A 20853-nucleotide genomic window follows, 5' to 3' on the forward strand; every position below is an offset into this window, starting at 1 on the left:
TCACAGGCCAGCAACCATTTCTCCCAGTTCGCGTTCTCCACCTCAACCCCAACCGAATGCTAGAAGGCCCAGCCATCAACCTGCCCACTCTTGCAGCCCTCCCCTTCCGCCCTGACTGATAGGGGGGAGCATTGAGCCTCCCTCCCTTAGGCCCTTCAGCATCCCTGGGGAACACCAACACCGCCCAAGTGACTTTGGGCCAGTAGGTGAACCAATAGGGCTGCCTGCTAGGCCAGGCTGCAGCCCAGCTTCAGGACTCACAGGAAATGGAGCTCGCATCCCTACCTACAGGACTCCAGGCATGGCCAGGCTTCTGGATCAAACATCCCCTCTTGTGCTCAAGTCACAACAGCTAGCGGGTGAAAGACAGGCTTTCATGGCATTGGAGAGAGCAAGATAGAGCCTTGGAAGACCCAGCAGGGTTTGTGGCACAGGAATTGTCCTCAGATCCCACCGAGACTTCAGCTCAGATTGCAGGATTCAAAGTCCCGAGTGCTGCCCTTACACCATGGGACCAATAGGGAACCCCCAGACCTCTGCTGAGCTCTGGTGAGGATGACCCTGTGGGGGCAGCCCTGCATTTGCTCATCAAGTTGTCATGCAGCAGTTTGCTGCACCTCCCAGAGGCCTTTCTTAATCCAGACTGTGAAAGGCCAGTGGGCATGTGAGGAAGTTTTCCCTTCAGTCCCAGGCAGTACATGGCCCTTCCTAGTGAAAGGTGAATTCCTGGGGGAAAAAAGTGATTCAAATAACATCCTGGAGAGATGGCTTCATCAGTTCTGGGGGAAATATCCAACAGGGAAAGGTTACTTTTCACCTGACCAGGGACTTGAACCCTGGACCCTCAGATTAAAAGTCTGATGCTCTACCAACTGAGCTAGTCAGGCTCATGCTTCAAAGAAGCAAATTTCGTGCAGAAGAGAAACTAATCAAGAAAATGAGAGCAGGAAACAATACAGAAAACCTGCTACTCTGGCTCTCTTAGCAGACCTAGCCCCAGCCTGCTCCTCCATCCAGTGCCCTGAGGCCTTATTCTTTTTTTAGTTAAATAACAAATCCAGGAGAAAACACAGTTATACAAAGCAAAACAAAATCACAAACAGAAATGCCATTGGAAATACAAAAATAAAAAAGGAAAATGCAAACTACATCACTTTATCATGTCTGGGCCATTCCTGTATCGAGAGCACCCGCGAAGGTCCCTGTGTGCTTACGAGAAACCTGGAGGAACTCATACCACAGCCTGAACATGAAACTCAACTGCTCCCAGGTGCCGCAGTAAAACCCTTTCCCTGCTGTGACGTTGCACTCCATAGGATTTTATGAATATATGCTAATGAGTGTGAATATAAAGTGACTGGACTATGCTTCATGCAAAAGGTCTCTTGTAAGGTATCATGACAAAGCTTATAATCTACGATGTGTGTTCATCCTATTTGTATGAACCAATCATTCTTGGATCTGAAACTAGAAATATGAACTATAACTCTGAGGTCCTGTTGTAATGATGCAAAGTGAGGGCCATTAACAGTGGTTTGGACTCTTGATGGCTCCCATTAACCAGGACAATTGACTGGAGATGGTTCTGTCCTGCACCATCCCTGAGTCAGGCCAGGAAGAATGAAGGCTTGGGGGGTCTCACGGGATATGTGACCATGTCACCTGGTACAGGAATCCATCTTAAACCTGGGGCTTTTCCTCAGGAGAGAGACAAAAAATTCCTGCCTTGTACCAAAGCTGTATAAGGGGGTGGAACTGAACAAACATGGCTGCAGTCATGAGACATCCCCAGCTACCACCTGAGCTGGAACAAGGACTACACCAGGAGAAAAGATTGGGCCCAGACTAGAAATAAGTCTAGTCTTTGCCTCTCAGTCTGTGCAGATGGGACCTTTCCCTCCAGTGCTGGAGGATTCTCCCTTCTCATCTACCCTTGTTCCAGGCAACACAACTGGTGGGAATCTTAAATGTACAGAGAAGACTTAGGAGCAGAACCGCCCCGACCTTCCATGCAATTGGCACTTATCCATCACTGAGCAGGATTGAAACTCCTGCAGGGAGACTGCTGGGCCACATCCCCTCTGGGCAGGAGCAAAGCAGCAGGGTGAAAAGAAATTGGAGATGCTGGGGATTGAACCCAGGACCTCATACATGCAAAGCATGTGCTCTACCACTGAGCTACATCCCCAGATTGGCTGTATGTGCTCTAGGTTACACTCAGAGCCCTCCTGTTTCCAGAGCACCTAGTGGCCTAAAAGCAGCATGGGGGACACATTCCCTGCTCTGAGGCCAAACTTGCTGTCCTGGAGGTTGCTGGTTCTTAGGGTCACTTTGCAGCAGGGCCAGATTCGATGTGTGGGGCAGAGAGAGTGGGTGCCTTGGGCTCAGGGTGCAGAGATACACTCAGCCCTCTCCCCTGCATTGGGTGAGGGGTGCTGCCACCTCCTGCTGGAAGGTAATGTGTCTGGGGGGGGGGGGCACTGTGAGTCGTTCAACACCTGACCCTGCTGGCAGAAGTGCTGTGGGGAGCTCCAGGTGTTTCTAGGATCTGCTATTGCCACCTGCCTGTGAAGTCCAGCTTTCCCCAACACATTCACTGCGGTGCAATTGGGTCACTGTTTCCATGGCTGAGCAGCAAAGAATCACTCCCAGTTTCCCTTCTATCTGCGGCAGGATTAGCCTGTGTCAGTGGTTAATGAGGTGGCTCTTGTTGTAAATTGTTATTCATTCCCCACCTTGACAATTCACACCATCCCTTTCCCATGCAAGATTCCCAGCACATCAGTGATCCTGGTAGCAGGGGTTGGGGCCTGAGATTTTCAGGGTCCTTTTTCCCCTCCACCTGGAGTGAACTCAGCTTTTCCCCCATCCCAGACTATCCATGAAATAACAACAGGGGCATAAAGAAAGAGGGGAGGGAACATCTCACTGCCAGGGCTGGATGTGCCCAGGGCCCCCTGCTTGTCCATTGTTTCCATGGAATCTGGCCCCCTGCTTTGCACAAGAGACAGAGAAAGATCTTGCTGTTCCTGTGTCTGTGCAAGGAAAATTGTGCTTCTGTATGAAAGAGAGGCAGGAAATGACCCCATGGTGGGACAATATCCTCAGGATTAAGACCTAAGAACTCAGGCTGAGAACTGATTTAACTCCACTCATCTGGGATTTAACAAATTGTCTTCCATGGAGCAGGGCCAGTTCCAGTGTTTTTGCCACCCCAAGTGGAAAAAAAAATAAAAAAGCTGCAATCAACTGCAGCTCTACCTCTGCTGCTTTTGGCCACAAGTCCTTCCCTCTGAGAGGGACGAATTGCTGCTGAAGCCTCCCCTTTCCATTGGCCGCCCCAGGCACCTGCTTGCTGGGCTGGTTCCTGGAGCCAGCCCTGCCATGGAGACACTGGGAAGATGGGGGAATCAGGAAAACACCACGGATTCGTTTATGTTGTAAGTGAAGAATAACAAAAGCAGCTCTGGTTTAAAGTCACTTTTCCCTGACTGGGAATTGAACCCAGGCCTTGGCAGTAAAAGTGCCAAATCCTAACCACTAGACCACCAGGGAGGGGTAGATGCTATTTGTCTCCTCACTTATGCTACACTTTCTTAGGCTACTTTCTATCCAATTTCTGAAGTTGCTCCATTGTCCATTCCCTGAGGGGCTAAGAGCAGAGAGTGCAGGAATCCCTGTACTCAGGGTCACAACCTGAGCCCAACTCAAGCTACTGAAACAAGCACAAATCATGCTTCCTCCAGCAGGATCACAGGGCCACACAAAGAAACCCATGAGGAACAATCCTCCTCTGCCTTCATTTACCCCATCGCAACCCTCTCAGCAGCCAACTCTTGCGGGAAGGACACTGAGCTGATAGGAGCTCTGGCACAGAGACCAAGGGAGGGGTGTTGCACCCCTTCAGTGAGAGCTGATCACATTCTGACTCTGGAGGAGGAGGGAAAGGCCATGGCCACATGATGGGGCCAGTATGTACCACAACATGGTTCTTTTTTGTGGGATGACTCTGAACATTGACTGATCTCCACTCCCTTGGATTTGAAGAGATGTTTAGTTGGGCACTTAGGAACCTGTAAGGCTGAAGCAATTTTATGGATGGTGACACTACGATTGAAGGGTTATTTAATGTTGTAGAAATTGTTAAAAACACTTAGCTAAAACTGGAACTGCCTGTTATTAAAGGCTGGTTTCCCCACCTCAGTTCCATAAGCTCTGCTAGAAACACCCTGGGTTCTCTCCTGCCTCGGTGGGAACTGGAGGGAATCGTCCCCTGCTGCCCTTGGCTCCAGGCTGGTTTTTCTGGGGAGGGGACGTGGAATTGATTTGTTTGCTGTTGAGAAGGGAGCCAGGCCAGTTCTCAGGGAAAGAGAACTCCCAGCATCTTCCCAGCCCAGCCCAGGCTGCTGCCCTGTCCCAGCCTCTGTTCCCCTGGGGCCCTGCGTGTTTGACTCTAGAGCAGGCCGGAGCAGCAGCTGCGGCAGAGGACAACCTGGGCCGGGCAGATAAGAAGGAGTTTAGCAAACAAAAATGGTAAAATGGCAGCAGAGTATTACCATTGGTCTGTCTGCTTTGGGGCAGGGACAATAACACGTCCTGCTGCATTCGATATTTCAAAGGGAGGTTTAGGATTTTCATTCTCACACACGGTGCACAAAGTAGGACTCAACCTTTGCTGTAAACTAAACAAGCTGCCCACATGATAGCATGACCCCGAACTGCCCAGAATCACCTGATTGATGCCGAGCTTAGCACAGACACCGGCTCAGCCTGGCAGGGTGCAGCCCTGAGCCCTGACAATCAGCTTCCCCCCGCCTCCTGCTGCACAGTGAGGATCCCACGCGAGTTTGTTCAGGAGCGTCCCAGGCTCCAGCTGTAAACTCTGCTGGTCAGTTCTAATCTTTGGCCACACGGGGGCAGCACTAAGGGTCCCATCTAAACGCTGTTTGCGTTCGACCCTTCGGATCACAGATTGTAACCCGCGGGCAGATCTCTGAGTGCAGCCAGATCCCTCCCCAAACTGAACACTGAAGCAGCAGCTCCCATTGGAAAGATCAGGATTTTTGCCTTTAAAAACAAGGGAAATGTCTCCAGCGAGAGACTGAAGAAGCTCAATTGATTTCATTGACTCCATGAATGTTCCTCTGTGTCCCCCTAGGAGTCACACCCCACATTTTGGGGACCACTGAACCCTACTCACTAAGCAGGGGCTAGTGATGCCAAAGCCCAGGGAAAGGGAGAACAAGTGCGGGCCCCCCAGCACTGGAGCCATGTGAAGGGGCTGCAGGAGAGGGGCAATGGCTGGTGGCCCAGGGAGTTAAGGGCAAAGGGGGCACAGGAGGGGGCAGGAGTTAGGGGTGAAGGAGGTGCAAGGGTTGGGAGTGCAGGAGCTAGCGGTAAAGGGGGAGTGGGGATCGTCCAGGGGCAATGGGGAAGTGCCAAAGTACAAGCTTTGCCCAGGGCACCATTTCCCCTAACGCTGGTCTGAGCAAACAATTGGAAATGCCCCTTCAGTGAGACCAGAACCATAGTGTAGAAAAGCCCCTTTGTTAAGTGGCTGTGGCTGAGGGCTTAGGGAGACGGGTTAGAAAGCAATGGGCATCTTTCTGTGGAGGTTTGATTTTTGCCTGCTAGGCCAGGCTGGTGTGTGGTGTCTCCATGGCTGTACTTTCAGTGTCTGATCTGCCCCAGGGAGCCAAGTCTAGACATATTCAGAGGCTCTATGCCAGGGTTTCTCAAACTTCCTTTCACTACAACCCCTTTTTGCAAAAAAAAAAAAAAAAAAACTTACTACATGACGCTAGAAAGACACACCAAGACCCTCTACACTGAGCACAGGCAGAGGAGACAAAGCCTGAGCCCTGCCCCAGTTAGGGGAGGGCAAAACCAGAGCTTGAGGGATTCAGTGGTGGGGCTCAGACTTTTGGTTTCAGCCCCAGGCACCAACAAGTCTAATGGCAGCCCTGGCGACCCCATTAAAACAGGGTTATGACCCACTTTGGGGTCCTGACACAGTTTGAGAACCACTGCTCTATACTGAGGGGAGAGAGTTTTCCTGTGGGTGCAGTTAATCCACTTCCCAAGAGGTGGCAGCTATGTCAGTGGGAGAAGCTATATCGGTGGGTGTGCAAGCTGTGGTGTTTACCACATTTAAGAAGTTTAATCAAACCCCATTTTGAAAACCACCTGTGGTCTGGGAATGGCAAAGGAGCTCGATGAATCAGGGTTTGTCCTTCAAAGTCCTGGACTTCACAATTCCATACTCCTGTTGTCATCGGGGATATTGCTCAGTGTTAGAGTGCTTAACTGCAGTTTTCACGTAGTCCTCAGTTCAAACCCCCGTGTTCTCTTATAACCTTCTTTCTTTTATTTTTTTTTAAAGTTAAACATTTTCATTTCCATTCTCCATTATGTTCAGGGGCTCCTCTATACAGGAGTGCTTGATATTAATGTAAACACTCAACATTTTGCTGTCCAAATGCATAAAAACCTAGCAAAGCTGTCCATCAGCTGAAATCAGTTCCAGTCCTCTAAGTGTCTAGTTTATGTTTTCATCAGTTAAACAAAGGTATCATACGAATGTACATTCGCAGATCCCTCTTCTCCAGGAGCTATGTTGTGCAGAAGAACAAGAACCACATCCAGTTGCAGTTCAGGAATCTGATGACCAAAGAGCCACGAAGTGTTCTGACGGCTGGAGAAAAATGCCGTCTAGTGAGCTATTGAATGAGCTCAACCTGTTTAGCTTATCAAAAGAAGATTGAAAGGTGACTTCATTGAAGTGTTGAAGGGCCTTAATGGAGAGAAAAGATGGGGTATTAAAGGGCTCTTTAATCTCGCAGAGAAAGGCATAAAAAGACCCAATGGCTGGAAGGTGAAAAGAGACAAATTCATATTACAACTAAGGCACAAATATTCAACATCGAGGATGATTCACCACAGGAACAATCTCCCAAGGAAAGTGGTGGATTCGCCATGTCCTGATGTCATTTCATGAAGACTAGCTATCTTTCTGGAATGTGTTTGCCCCAAAAGTAGATATTGTGTCATACAGGAGGCCTGTGATATGCAGGGGGTAAGGTTAGATGCTCTAATGGTCTCTTCTGGCCATAAAGTCGACTAATTTCTGAAAAACTGAGTGTAGCATTGGGAGCAGCATCTGATGTTTTCCTGTCTAGCCGGCTTGCTTCCTAGAACGAACGCTCCTTGAGTGGGGTGATGCACAGGGAGTAGCTCAAACCTCCAAAGTGCCTGGCCAGGGGCAGGACATTAGCACAGCAAGGGAGGGGTGTGGCAGTGACATCACAAAGGCCTTTTGCAGGACCTCAGACTATTGGTCAAAGGTGGTGGGGAGGTGATGACCTCACAGAGAGATGCTCACATCAGCCAGGCAGGACAGGGGTGAGGGGCCAGGGAAACCTCAGAGACCCCTGTGGCTTTGCTTCAGCAAGTCTCCTTCTCCAGGTCTCTCTTTGAGGACTGAGAGAGTATTCGGGTTCACGGACGTGAGCGCCAGGAGGAACCTCTTTCGAGTTTTCTCCTTCCCTTTTCCTGATTTTACTAGAAAACAGCCATCCCTGTTTAGAAGGTTGAAGCCTCCTCGAGGTTTGAAACCTGTTCAGTCTGATCCATCTGGTGACAGTTGAATTCTAGGCATGGAAAACACGAACTTAAGGAGGCAGAATTTTATTCCGCACCTGGGATTTTGTCCCATAGAATCAGTGGGGACATTAGGGTTTGTCCTTTTTGTTTCACCTTTTCCTCCATCCATCCCTCCCTCCTTTCTCTTTGTCTCTTGCTTCTTTTGTCCTTTCACCTGTTCCCCTCCCAACACCAGGAGCGGGGTGTGTGTGTGTGTGTGTGTGTGTATGTGTGTGTTGCGGGGGAGTGCTCTGCAGCTCCCACTGTGGGAGGTCCACCCAAAAATGTGGGGCTGAAATAGTGCTCGGGCAATGATCCCCACCAGTGACCTGGGCCATCCTTTGGGCTCTCTGGTGAGAACCCTCAGCCTCCCGTCCTCAGTCTCTACCCTGATTGGCTGAGCAGGGAGTTATTGACAGGGAGGAGATTCAGGTCCTTGTTGTTCATAGAATCATAGAATCATAGATCAGAAGGGACCAATATGATATGTTCTCTTTTAAGACCAAGGAAATAAGTCATAACCTGTTATATGTTGACAAATTTTGCTGCTTTGCTGCATTAATCGTCTCTGAGCAGTTCATGATTCTCTCTAACATTGCAGTTCTCCTCAAATACTTGCTGAATAATTACTGTGAACTGTTGTTGGTCTGGAGCTCATCTGAGAGCACTTTATTCAGGTCATTCAGTGTTTGAAATTCATGATCTGATCGTTAGTTTCAAAATCAGGGCTCTTGGGTCCTATTCCCAACTCTGCCACTGGCTGGCTGTGTGACCTAAGACAAGTCAATTCTCCTTTCTCAGCCTTAGCTTCTCCCTCTCTCAAGTAGGGATAATGATGATCCGCTCCTACCTAGCTCAAGGTGGGTGGAGGATGGGGATCCATTGGAGAGTGTCACTAGGAGTATCAGAGGGGCCGTGTTAGTCTGGATTTGTAAAAGCAGCAAAGACTCCTGTGGCACCTGGCTAAGCAAACAGAACAAACCCCAAAACCCCCCTGTGCTTTGGGAGCCAGGTTTGCTGTGGGAATTCTGTAGTTCAGATGACTTCACGCTTGGGCATTGGGATTATTTACCAGTTTCTCTAGCATTGGGGCAGTTTTGTGCTTACAGCTGTGATGGCTGAGTGGTTAAGGCGTTGGACTTGAAATCCAATAGGGTTCCCCTGCGCAGGTTCAAGTCCTGCTCACAGCGAGGCCTGCATCTTAGCCAGTCTCTCACCCAGGCAATACCTCTGTACAACCCCCTGAGACACTCTCAATTCTCTCCCCACCCCAAGTAAATTCTGTTCTGCTCCTTTCATAGAGATGCCTGGGACACCACCTCACATGGTGTCCCTGAGGGGTCAGGCAAACTCTCAGCACCTGAAGCCTCTGCCACTCACCTGGTGCCCCATAGATCAGCCATTGCCCTGGTTCTGCTCCTCTCTCTAGCATGTGAAAGGAGCTGAGTCAGCGACTGCATGGGAGCTACGGGGCTGCAGAACCAACAGAGAGAAAAAAAGGTGCTCACTGCCCACTGGCAGCCAGCTCCCCCCTGCCCCACTACAGGCCTTGCTGACAAGCTCCTCACACTTGCCAGTGATCAGCTGTTCAGTGGGGTGCTGGGGGAGGAGCAGGGAGAGTGGGAGAGGGGAAGGTGCAGGGCAGGAAGGGGTGGGGGCTTGGGGGAAGGGGTGGAGTGGGGACAGGGCCTGGGGAGGAAAGGGGGGATTTGTCCCATACCCCGGATCCCTCTAGGGCCGGCCCTGAAGGGAAGCACCGACTATCACAGTGACAATACAACTGACCAGCCTTGCGGGAGAGGCTGAGGGAGATCCGCACTCACCAGGTCTCTTCTCTCCCCCACGGTGAGCCAGACACTGCTCTCTCCTAGCTCTCACTCTAGCAGCTGGATGCCAAGGAGCCATTTCCGCACAGGAAGTGCATCGAGTGCCGCTGGGGGGCTGGCGCTGCTGCTGCCTGTGGGGCTGGCAGGGGGGCTGATGTCTGCACAGACTCTCAGCTGCCAGGCCGGAGGGGGCACTTGGGCCCTTACCAGACTGGCTCAGTGAAGACGGGGGGTTGACAGAGCAATACAGACGCTCTCCAGAGCACGGAGCAGCAGCCGCCCATGCAGCCAGGCAATGAGCATTTCCCACAGCCTGTAGCCGATGGGGAGGCGCCAGCTGCTGTTCCAGCTCCTCGGGGACAGGCCCTGTCAGCCAACAGCCACTTCTTACTCCCCACAGCTAAGGGCGCCGGGTTCCTCCGGTGGGGTGTGGAGCAGCCGTTCGTTCTCCTGTTCGCACTCCTCTGCGGTGTGAAAATCGGGGAGGGGAGGCAGAAGCCCCTCTTCCCTCCCGAAATGACGCCCAGTGGGGGAAGCCAGGACAACAGGGTGGGGCGGCAGGTGGTGGCCAGACTCTCACCGCCAGGGTCTAGTCTAGCTCAGGGTCCAGCTCAACTTCCTCCCCGCGCCACTGGCCCCCAGTCCCCTTCCACCACCAGGTCAACCCGGGCACTAGGGCAGGAACAGGGTGAGGCAGCAAGTCAAGCTGAGCAAGGCAGGCAAAAGCGAGTCTTGTCTTCATGGGCACCTCCCAATGACGTCCTTTTTGTGTGCAACGGCTGCAAAAACATCCCGGGCAGAGAAGCAACAGGCCCAAACATTACCACACAGCTGCCAAAGTAGCTCAGTTGGGAGAGCGTTAGACTGAAGATCTAAAGGTCCCTGGTTCAATCCCAGGCTTTGGCAGGCCCTTTCATCTCTCTTTGTACCCTGCTGGCTTGTTCTCTGGGAGCACAGTGGTGTGTCAGCACCCAAGATGAGCAGGGCTGCCCTAGAGCATTTAGGGGTCTGGAACAAAGCATTTTTGGGAGCCCGTTCAATTAAAAAAAGTTGCAATACTGTATTCTCATGGGGCCTGGGGTAAATTGCCCTGCTTGCCTCCTCTGGGTGGCACTGATGGTGAGTCTCTGATCTTGGGCTCTGCAGTAGGAAAACATAGAATGGGCTTCTGCCCCTAGTTGGCCCACCTGACCTTTAACAAGGAGAGATGGGATCTGTCTTTCCCAATATGTCAGGGAGAGAGCAAGGCAGGGTGACCCTCAGGAATGGTGCCAGAGGGCTGCTGGGCAGTGACAGGCAGGGAGTGGGGGTGAAAACTCCTCTGCGCAGCTGAGCAAGGGCAGTACCAGGAAGGGGCATCTGTGAAAGTGGCCGTGTGGAAGGGATTTGGGGGTCCAGGAGGAGGCACTTGCTGTTCAGTGCCTTGGAGCAGCTGGACTTGGCCATGGTGGGTGTTCAGGAAATGCACATTCATGACTCTAGGGTAGCTTGCTGGGCAGAGGGTGATGGGAGGAAGGGCCTCCTGGCCAGGAAAGAATGATGGGGTTGGAGTCTTGTTCTTCACATTCGCGGTGCGAGTACAGAAGGTGGTGGAGCTCCAACCAGGGAGGGCATTACTGGTGGGCTTTGTGCTCTGTGGCACTGGTTACTGCTATATTAGTGTGTATGGTCTCCAGTTAAGGCATGAGAGGGAAGATCAAAGGCTCCCTTCCTCTGGACTGCATGATGTTTGGTGTTGGGGGGGGGGGTTAATTGTGTCAGCGGGCCTGAGCACCGCTGGTCCCATTTTCCCAACTGTCAGAGGAAATATTTTTACAATGAGCACTACCTGGCACAGGTCTGTAGTGAGGTTGGCTTGGAGGAGCTCACTCCAGCCACAGAGGGGGTTCATCTTTCTGCGGGGACAGACCAGGACTCGCATTGACCGGATTTATGCTTAGCTTTTGTGTCTTTAGCATGTTGCTTCTCAGATTCTTTCTTGGCCTGACTTGTTACACTTTGACACTTAACAGGCCAGAGTTTGTGCACCTTCCTATTATCCTCACTAGGATCTGATTTCCAAATATTGAGGAATGACTTTTTGCCTCTAACAGCCTCCAGTACTCTGCCATGTACCTAGAGTGGCGTTCTGCTGGTCCTCCTATTGTTGTTTCTGATTTAGGGCAAACGTTTCATCTGAGCCTCTAATTGCGGTGTTTTTCAACAGTCTGCATGCTGCTTGCAGGCACCTAACACTTGTGACAGCAGCTCCTTTTAATTCCCATCCAACCATCTATACTTATGCCAATAGGTTGACTTTAGGTCTTTAACTTTGAGTGGCAGCTGAGAAGATGGTAAATCGGGCAGAAACCCATTCGACAAACCTCTTCATTTCCTTGTTATTTCCTGACTTCTTCATTCATCCCCTTTTCCTTATTTCCTGGCTGAGGCGGCGGCCTGCCAGGGCTGAAGGCAAGAGGCAGGCCTGGGCGTGGCGAGGGCCTCCTGTCCCGGAATGAGGCCGCAGTGCTTCCTGGTCCCCTTTTCCCACCCACACCGGCAGGCGACTGCTGCGGGAGAACACGAGGGAGGCTCTCGGGATCCTAGGCAGCGCTGTGTGGCTGTCAGGGGAAAGAGCCTTCTTCTCTAACGATGGCTGGCAGAAAGGTGGTGCTCAGCTCTGTAAGTGACCTGCCCAGTAGCCTCGCTGCCAGGGGATGCAGACATTTCTGTAAGGTGCAGAAAGAGGTTATTTGGTTCCAAGTTAATATGAGAAATATGCATTTAGGAGATGGAATTTCCATTCTTTCATCAGGGCCCCAGTGGCCTAATGGACAAGGCAATGGCTTTCTAAGTCAGAGATTGTGGGTTCGAGTCCCATCTGGGGGTGAAAAACTGCCTCTACGTTGCAAGAAAACCTTGGCCTTATTTTCAGCAAGGAAGCTGGGAGATGTTTGAACACAAAATACTGGATCTTGGGAAAAATCCCCCAGAAATGGCATCTTGACAAATGCTTTCTAAACCCATCAGTAGCAAACAGTTAATACTAGTGTTTGTCTGAGACTAGGAAGGGGAGTGTTTACTCTGACACCTCAGTGAGTAAAACAGAGGGAAAGAGCAAGGCTGTCCTGAAAGAGAATGGATCTGTCTGGAGACAAAGCAGCCCCTGAGAATGAGCAATGGTGCGAAAAGAAGGGGTTCAAATGGGTGTTAGATGTAAGTTAGTGTTAGAGGGTTTATCCCTTCACCCTCCAATTACTGGGTCTGTCTTGCGTACACACAGAGCAGCAATACCCAGAGTCCAAAGGTGCAAACAATTAGATGTTTATTGGGTTGAATTTCCAGCAAGCAACGATTCCAGTTTCCTTCCTCAGTGTCCCCATCCCAGCCCTGACGCCACAGAGCCTTGCCTGTGTCCCTGTTCCCATTCTCCCCCTTAGCAAAGCATAGGACATATGGTGACACATTTCCTGATAGGGCCAGGCATCAAGGTGGAAGGTGTTGATATTCCATTGTCCCACTGCCCCGTGCGTAGTACAGCGCCCTGCACCTTCTCTCGTACGGGGCTGCCACACCTGTTCCAATTAGTGTTCCAGACTTCCCACTATAGTGGGCCTGGGAAGGTTGGGTCCAGGTTGTCTAGTACAGGGGGGAGGGGCTTACTCCATTACTTCTAGGTTATTTCCGTAGGCAACGTATCACAAGTATACTTAGCAATACACCAGCCGCTGTAACAATCCACAGCAACACCGAGAGACCTGACCACTGCCGCATGGTCCAACATCCCGGCCACCACCGAAACACCTCCTCTCCTCCTTCGACGGGGTCAAGCCCTTAACATGTCCAGTTGCTGGCAGTTGCAATACGCTGCCGCTGCAGGTTTTCGTGCTTTTGTCCATAGCATAAGTCCATTTAATGTCCTCAGAGAAATGGGTTATTGTCCAAACCAACTTAACCACATGGTGTGAAATCAGGCTGTATGCGCTGGTTCGATTATTCACAGCAGTAAGATTCACAGATCTATCTGTGCACCAAAGCCCAGAGAGCAGTGTGTAGTGTGGAATTTGGTTAGGGGCTGGTGTAATTGTGCCCCCAGTAATATGTACATTTCCAGCAAAACACCTCATACACAGTACACCCAATTGTCCACCCCTTGCCATGGGCCATTGGGTGTGCTCCTCCACGGCCATCAGGGAGGGGCACATTCAAACATCTTCTCTGGATTTACACCATTTTACACACCCCTCCATTGATTCCCAGTGAGCAAATCCCCTTCTCATTATTCCCATAGGGCTTGTGGGGCCCACCTTAGCTGCCGATTCACTTCCAGATACCACGGTAGCTATTACACAGGTGCTGGCCTCCTAGTCGAGCATTTTGAATGTCCACACACATCTTCCCCCAGGTCAGCCTTTTGAAGCCATCCCCATCCATGTCATGAGGTTTTCTGTTCATTGAAACACAACAATGCTAACAACAAGACAAACACCACAGACAAACAACACAAAACATAGATTTATGGTATTCTGGGTTAGTCTTTTGCTGGCACCAGCTTGCTTGTAGAGTGTCTGAAAAACAAAAGAAACAATTTCCACACACCCCCCCAGTGGGGACAGATTAGTGCTTAATAATAATAATACCACTTCCTTTTACAAATTTCCTTGCTAATTGCAGGAAAAACAGAAGAATTTCCTCCAGGCTGTCCTTATTTTGTTCTATAGTTAGATAGTGAATTACCCCACTCACTGGTCATTTATGAAATTCATGAGGTGGTGTGCCTCAGTTTCCCCTCTTGTACAACAGACCCAGTTTGCAATAGTTTATCTGCTGCACCAAGCTTTAAGTTTATCCTCAGGTAATAGCTGAGAGACAGCTTTAGATTTAGCTTTAGCACTGTACATACACACACACACTCCTTAGGGTTAACCTGTCCCCCTTATTTTCAGGCTTGACTTGTTTTTTCACCTCCCTTTCCTGGAGGGCCACAATCTGAGTCTTCCAGTAGCTTGTTTGCTGACCAGATGTATTTATTATTTGCAGCTCCTTTGTGCTGCCACTGATGGGCAGTTCTCTCCTTCCCCCATCAGCTAGGTCATTTGCATTCACACCAGCTTTCGGGCTTGGCTTTTGGATTCAAAGCCATCAGCAGCTCAGAGACTGTCTTAAAAGGGACACAATCAACTTCCACCCGAGTTCTGATTACTTTCCACTTTCATCTTCTGCTTCAAAACATACAGATCTGAAAAAGAAACCACAACCTATTGTGGCTCCCTTTGGAGCCCTAATAGGGTTTGAATTAAGTACCATGTTTTGTTTGCATTTCTTTTACCCCTTCTCCAATATACACTGCCCACGTCCTGGGAAAATGCACATTCCTTCCATAGTTTAACCTTCATAACATTATGTTACAAAACATAAGTCTCACTTTAGGTTTTTAAAACCTTACACAATTACACACAACATTTTGTTTTGTCTAACAGCCCTTGCACTGCAATAATTTTTTTTTACAGAACTGTACCCCGATTACACGTCCATCTTGTACAACCAGAGGCAGCCAGGGGCAGGCAAGTTTAGTGCCAATAGAAACCCCTGACATTCCTTTAGTGATTTTGCTTACATTACCCAGGAGTCAAATCATTTTGATGAGATTATCTCTCGGCCTGCTGCCTGCAGCCGTCCCCTATAGACCATTTCTGTGGGCAAAGGGCCCATTTCCCCTCAGAATGTCTGTAAAGGCTTCTCGGGACAAAACATAGTGGTGGTAGTAGCCACTTTACCTGACCCTCTTGTATAATTTAATTACTAAGCTTCCATCCAATGTGAGTGCACAGAGCTGCACATACAGTTACATTTATATAACTGGGTTTTATTATTAAACCAAAAACTGCCCTTCTTGTAACACCACAACTGTTGCCTTTTGCTATTTCCACAACTCACAAATGTTTACTTTCCTCCAAACTCTGTATTATTAATTTTTGCAAAACCCTGGGCGGCTGCACTGCAGTGCGGGGGTGACTCTGCAGGAGGAGAAGCTGCTGTGGAGCAATGTAGAGCAGGTGCAGGAAGGAGCCGGGGTCACTATTCACACTGTGAACTGCACAATTTTCCAAATTTGGGAATGTCCGAGAACAATTCTAGGGTAAGGTGAATGCAGAGCAGTGACACTGGAGGTGCCCAGACCTCCAATGGGGGCGGTGTGGAAATTAATAAAGGGAAGGTCATTTGCAAAATTAGTTGTCACTGACAAGATTTGTCTCTTCTTATTTCATGTTATGGTGTTATTTAGCGGAATCAGGACATATTTTACTATGTTAATTAAACACTTAATTTTATTTAACTGAGCCAAAAACTTAGTGTCACTTATTTTTTTCTCTGTCCTAGCAAGAACTAAATGAATTTTGTGACTTTCTGGAAAGTGCAGCGAGATTAAATGTGGGGAATTCAGTCCCTGTGTTTGTGAGCTGATGTTTTCCTCTCACAGGTCAGTGCCTGCATTGAAATACCAAGAGGGATCTAAGGGCTGGTGTACGCTGGGCACAGGGGTGTTTGCAGAAGGGGCGGGGCCTCAAGTGCAAGGGGCGGGGCAGGGCGTTAGTCTCCCCCAGCTGGCGGTTCATGCCCTGCCCATGGTGTTGCAATGACAGAGGCTGCCCAGGCTGCACTTGTAGCGAGGTTCCCCCACTAGGTGGCCGCGCAGAGGCTGCAGGAGACAGGCAGGGGGCAGCAGGGGAAGTGGCGACACAGGAGCTCTCAGCAGCAGGGTGAAGGACAATGCCGTGGAGTGGCAGCGACGCAGAGTGAACAGGGCAAACCGAGAGCCAGTTGAAGGAGTGTCGGCAGCAGAAGCTGAGGTTTCGCTTGATTCCTTCCCCTCCCTCCCCCACCCCTGGGGCTTTGCTGCCCAAGAGGAGTAGGGTTGGGGGAGGAGAGCGGAGGGGTCTGTTAAAGGAACATTGGATTGGCCTGTCACACTGCAAGGTGAGAAACTGAGGCACAGCACTGCCCAGTGTACTCTGGGGTGGGGGGTTGCTGATGAGCGTAGATTTGAATGTGGTTGTGAGGTTTTCCCAAACTCAGGCTTGATTCTCTTTCCCTTTTAATAGAAGTTCTCATTGGCTCTCCGCCCAGGCAGAGCTGGGGAGTGGGGGGCCTGTTGCCTTTTCCCCAGGCAGAAGGGTGACACCTGCCTGGCGAGTGAGGGTCGGTTTGGGTGACCCCCACTCAGGGCAGGCTCAGGGCGGGTCTCTGACCTTTACTCAGCCCAGGAGAAGTTTTTTGCACTAACATCCCAAGTGTGCAAGTCCGTCCCCGCAGAGCAGCCCCATAGGGTGACCTTAAAGAAACTGGAAAATGGGACAGGGCGTGGGGGGTAATAGGCTCCTATATAAGAAAAAGTCCAGCCAAACCGGCCTGTCCCTTTAAACATGGGACATCTGGTCACCCTGGAGCAGCCCCGCACTCCTGCTCCCCGGTTGGTGCGTTTGTGACCCGGGGGCTGAAGCCGACGCGAGAAAGGGAAGGGAGCGAGCTCGGAGCTCTCCGGCGCCACCTGCTGGGAGCAGAGGGCAATGACTGAGCGACGTCCTGGCTACTTGAAATATCACCTGGTTCTCTCCTGGGTGGCTCCACTGGAGAGCTGGGGCGTGGCCTGAGTGTGGCAGCACCTTATTTGCATATTTAAAGCGGCAGTTTGGGGCCATTGGGGTAAAATAGGAGTAAGTTTTGGGGTTGGGCCCCACATGTTTAGTGCAGGCTGTGGGGAGCCGGGCTGAGGAGAGCCTGCCCCGACGGGGAGTGTGTGGTCACCCTGAGCTGGGAGCGTGTGGCCAGACATGGGGAGGGGGCGGCGGGGAAAGAGGGAGGAGAAGGTTGGTTGTGTTAAGCAGAAAGTGGTTCCCCCTTTTTTGGTGTGGGGGGGTTCTCGTTATCTAATGCAGAGCAGCGGTGGGGGAGGGGAATTGAGACTCTGCTTTGGGGGTTGCTGTGGGGCGTGACACAAGCCCCCTGGTGCTGGCTGCTGCTGTGGGGCATAGGACAGGTGGGGGCGGGGCTGTCTGGGTCCTTGAGATGAGGGGCGGATCCTGGTTGGCTGGTGCTGGCCTGCCTAGTGTTTTCTGACAGCTGATCTCCCATTGGCCCTCGTGCGGGGCGGGTCTCTGAAAGCTGGTCTCCCATTGGCCCTCCCCAACTGACGGTTCTGACAGGCTCATCTCCCATTGGTGACGTTGTGTGACAGCGATGCGGGGCGGAGCCGCCAGGGCCTTGTGCGCTCAGAGCTCAGCGCCGCCCGCGAGAAGCGGCGCGAGGCCGCTCGGGCGGGTCCCGCTGCCGGGCGGAGGGACCGAGACCGCAGCCGCGGCGCCGCCTCCCGCCTGGCGAGAAGCCGCAGCACGGGGTCCCAGGGCGCGAGGCGCTTCCGCGCGCGGCTGTTTCCTGCCGGTCGCGGGGTGACGGGTCCTGCCCGGGGCGGCCGCGGGGTCCCGATGGCCGCGGGGGGCGCTGGCGTCCGCCCGCCCGCGGCGGCTGGGAGCTGCAGGGCCCCTGCACTGGCCGGGGCTGCGGCTCCTCCTCACCCCGGTGACTGGGAGCTCCGGGCTCCGCCTGCGGTGTCTGAGCGCCGGGGCTCCTCCTGCCCAGGGCGGCCGGGAGCTCCCGGGGCTGCGGCTCCTCCTCACCCCGGGTGACTGGGAGCTCCGGGCTCTGCCTGCGGTGTCTGAGCGCCGGGGCTCCTCTCCTGCCCGGGGCGGCCGGGAGCTCCAGGGCTGCGGCTCCTCCTCACCCCCCGGTGACTGGGAGCTCCGGGCTCTGCCTGCGGTGTCTGAGCGCCGGGGGCTCCTCTCCTGCCCGGGGCGGCCGGGAGCTCCCGGGGCTGCGGCTCCTCCTCACCCCGTGACTGGGAGCTCCCGGCTCTGCCTGCGGTGTCTGAGCGCCGGGGCTCCTCTCCTGCCCAGGGCGGCCGGGAGCTCCCGGGCTGCGGCTCCTCCTCACCCCGGTGACTGGGAGCTCCGGGCTCTGCCTGCGGTGTCTGAGCGCCGGGGCTCCTCTCCTGCCCGGGCGGCCGGGAGCTCCGGGGCTGCGGCTCCTCCTCACCCCGGTGACTGGGAGCTCCGGGCTCTGCCTGCGGTGTCTGGCGCCGGGGCTCCTCCTGCCCGGGCGGCCGGGAGCTCCCGGGGCTGCGGCGTCTCCTCACCCCCGCCCGGTGACTGGGAGCTCCGGCTCCGCCTGCGGTGTCTGAGCGCCGGGGCTCCTCTCCTGCCCGGGCGGCCGGGAGCTCCCGGGGCTGCGGCTTCTCCTCACCCCTGTGACTGGGAGCTCCGGGCTCTGCCTGCGGTGTCTGGCGCCGGGGCTCCTCTCCTGCCCGGGCAGCCGGGAGCTCCCGGGGCTTCGGAGCTGCAGGGTCTGTGAGCAACGACGTGGGGCTGCGGGGTCCTCCCGCCATCAAGGCCTGTTGGGAAATCCTGGGTCCATCCGCAGCAGCTGGGAGCTCTGGCGTCCGCTCGTAGGAGCTGCAGGGTCCATAGGCAGTGGGGTGGGGCTGTGGGGGCTCCCCGGCCACCCATGGCTGCTGGGAGCCCCAGGGTCTGCCTGCGGGAGCTGTGGGGAGATGAGGGGTTTGGGGTGGAGGAGGGGGCTCCAGCCTGCAGGGTGGGGCCGAGGGATTCAGAGTGCAGGAGGGGGCTGTGGGTTGAGGCGGGGGGTTGGGGTCCAGGACGGGGTGATGGCTCTGGGGTGGGGGCCGGGATGCAGGGTTCCCGGTGTGGGCGGAAGCTCGGGGCTGGGGCAGGAGGTTGAAGTGCAGAGGGGTGAGGGCTCTGGGGTGCAAGAGGGGGCTCTGGGTCTGGGGGGGTTCAGGGCTGGGGCAGGGGGTTGGGGTGCAGACTTACCTCGGGCGGCTCCTGGTCAGCGGTGCAGCGGGGGGGACCTACTGGCCACTTCCAGGGCACAGTGCGGTGCCCTAGGACACGTAGGGACCAGCCTGCCTGAGCCCCGCAGCATGGCTGACCGGACTTATAACGCAGTCACCCGACTGGGAGCTCCAGGGTCCCCCTGTCACATGTGGTACCTGGGAGCTCTGGGATCCCCCCACAGTAGCTGGGAGCTGTGGGGTCCATCCGTGGTGGCATGGGCCTGTGGGAGCCCCTTCCGACACTGGTGGCTAATAGCTGTGGGGCCCCCACCGGCCGACAGCTCCAGTCTTGCTGCCCCAGGGCTGCGGCGGAACATGTCACTGCGATCTCTGACCGTCCCAGCGTCTGTGACCGCCTGTATGGAATCTGAGCCTGAAGGGGTGTTGACTGTCTCTCTCAAGCTAGTGGTCTGCGCTAGCGCAGACGGGACAGGGAAGACAGACGCTCACCCCCAGCACAGGTTTGGGCAGAAATGGCTCTTGGGCTGTTGCTGTGCATGCAGAGGACTTGTCCAGGCCGTTGGAGCAGCTCAGCCAGATGAGGAGCTGGAAGAAGGAGACCTGAGCAGCCTGGACATCCCACTTTTTCTCCACAGCCACTGCCTGTCAGCAGGATTCCTCCTTCTCCTCAGTGAGACCAAATCTAAGCACCTAGATAGCTGGTCTGTCTGCTGCACCCCAATCCCTCATGCCTGAGCCTCCTGCCAAAGTCCTGCACCTGGCTCCAGAGAATTGTCTCACATCTCGCTGGGAACTCGACTTCTTGTGCCCAGAGAGTCTTGGCCCCCCTCAGTAGAGGACCTGAGAAACACAGTGTCTGCCTTTTACAAAGAAGTACTTGGAAAGGTTTTGTTCCTGTGACCACATGGCCTAATGGGTAAGTTGTCTGACTTTGGATCAGACGATTGAGGGTTCAAGTCCCTTCGTGGTTGTGTTTGTCCAGTTTTACCTTTGTGCTGAAAGTCCTGCTCCCTTCAGGGCTAGAACCTCTTCTTGGCCGCTCAGGCCAATGCTCTGGCTTCAGCTAGAGCCCCGGGAAGGAGTTGGGGGTTGGGTGTCACAAAGGCTGGGGCATGAGCCCCAGGTGCTTCCAGTCTTGCCTTTGCCCTTCCTGACTTGCCAAAGAAAATGGGCGGCTGCCCGGGCTAGAGTGTGGAGCAGTTTCCCTCTTCCAAGTGTGCGCCTGTCCCTGTGCTGGAGGGTACTTGCTAAATAGCACCTTGGGAGCCTGGGTGTTTCTCTGCTTGTCGCCAGCTGGGGAAAAGCCTCTTGGGGTAAAATCTCCTGCCCCACTGCCAAAGTCAGCACCATGAGTGGGAACGGTAAGAGGCCCCACCAGGGGCGCTGGCCCTGCTTTCCTATCATCTTCTCATGTTGGCCACATCAGCAGCTGGCTGTGGGTGGTTTTCAGTGGGGGTTCGGCATGGCAGGGAGCAGGGAGCAGCCTGGCTGGGTGTCTCTGTGGCTGTCTGCTGGCCACACATAGGCATGGTTCTCCCC

The 20853-nt window shown here is 53.4% G+C and overlaps 5 non-coding genes and 1 pseudogene across 5 annotated transcripts; 3 read left to right on the forward strand and 3 right to left on the reverse strand.

The window, feature by feature from the left end:
* The window catches only part of LOC120375680, a 1085709-nt pseudogene that overhangs the window by 889783 nt on the left and 175073 nt on the right, over positions 1–20853 (forward strand).
* Positions 815–887, reverse strand: TRNAK-UUU. The gene has a single exon. It is a non-coding gene; the product is annotated as a tRNA-Lys (tRNA).
* On the reverse strand, positions 2117–2188 carry TRNAA-UGC. The gene has a single exon. It is a non-coding gene; the product is annotated as a tRNA-Ala (tRNA).
* On the reverse strand, positions 3484–3555 carry TRNAK-UUU. Its single transcript has one exon. It is a non-coding gene; the product is annotated as a tRNA-Lys (tRNA).
* On the forward strand, positions 8750–8831 carry TRNAS-UGA. The gene has a single exon. It is a non-coding gene; the product is annotated as a tRNA-Ser (tRNA).
* TRNAF-GAA lies at positions 10301–10373 on the forward strand. Its single transcript has one exon. It is a non-coding gene; the product is annotated as a tRNA-Phe (tRNA).

This window comes from Mauremys reevesii, linkage group 12, assembly GCF_016161935.1.
Source record: "Mauremys reevesii isolate NIE-2019 linkage group 12, ASM1616193v1, whole genome shotgun sequence".
NCBI classification, from domain to species: domain Eukaryota; kingdom Metazoa; phylum Chordata; order Testudines; family Geoemydidae; genus Mauremys; species Mauremys reevesii.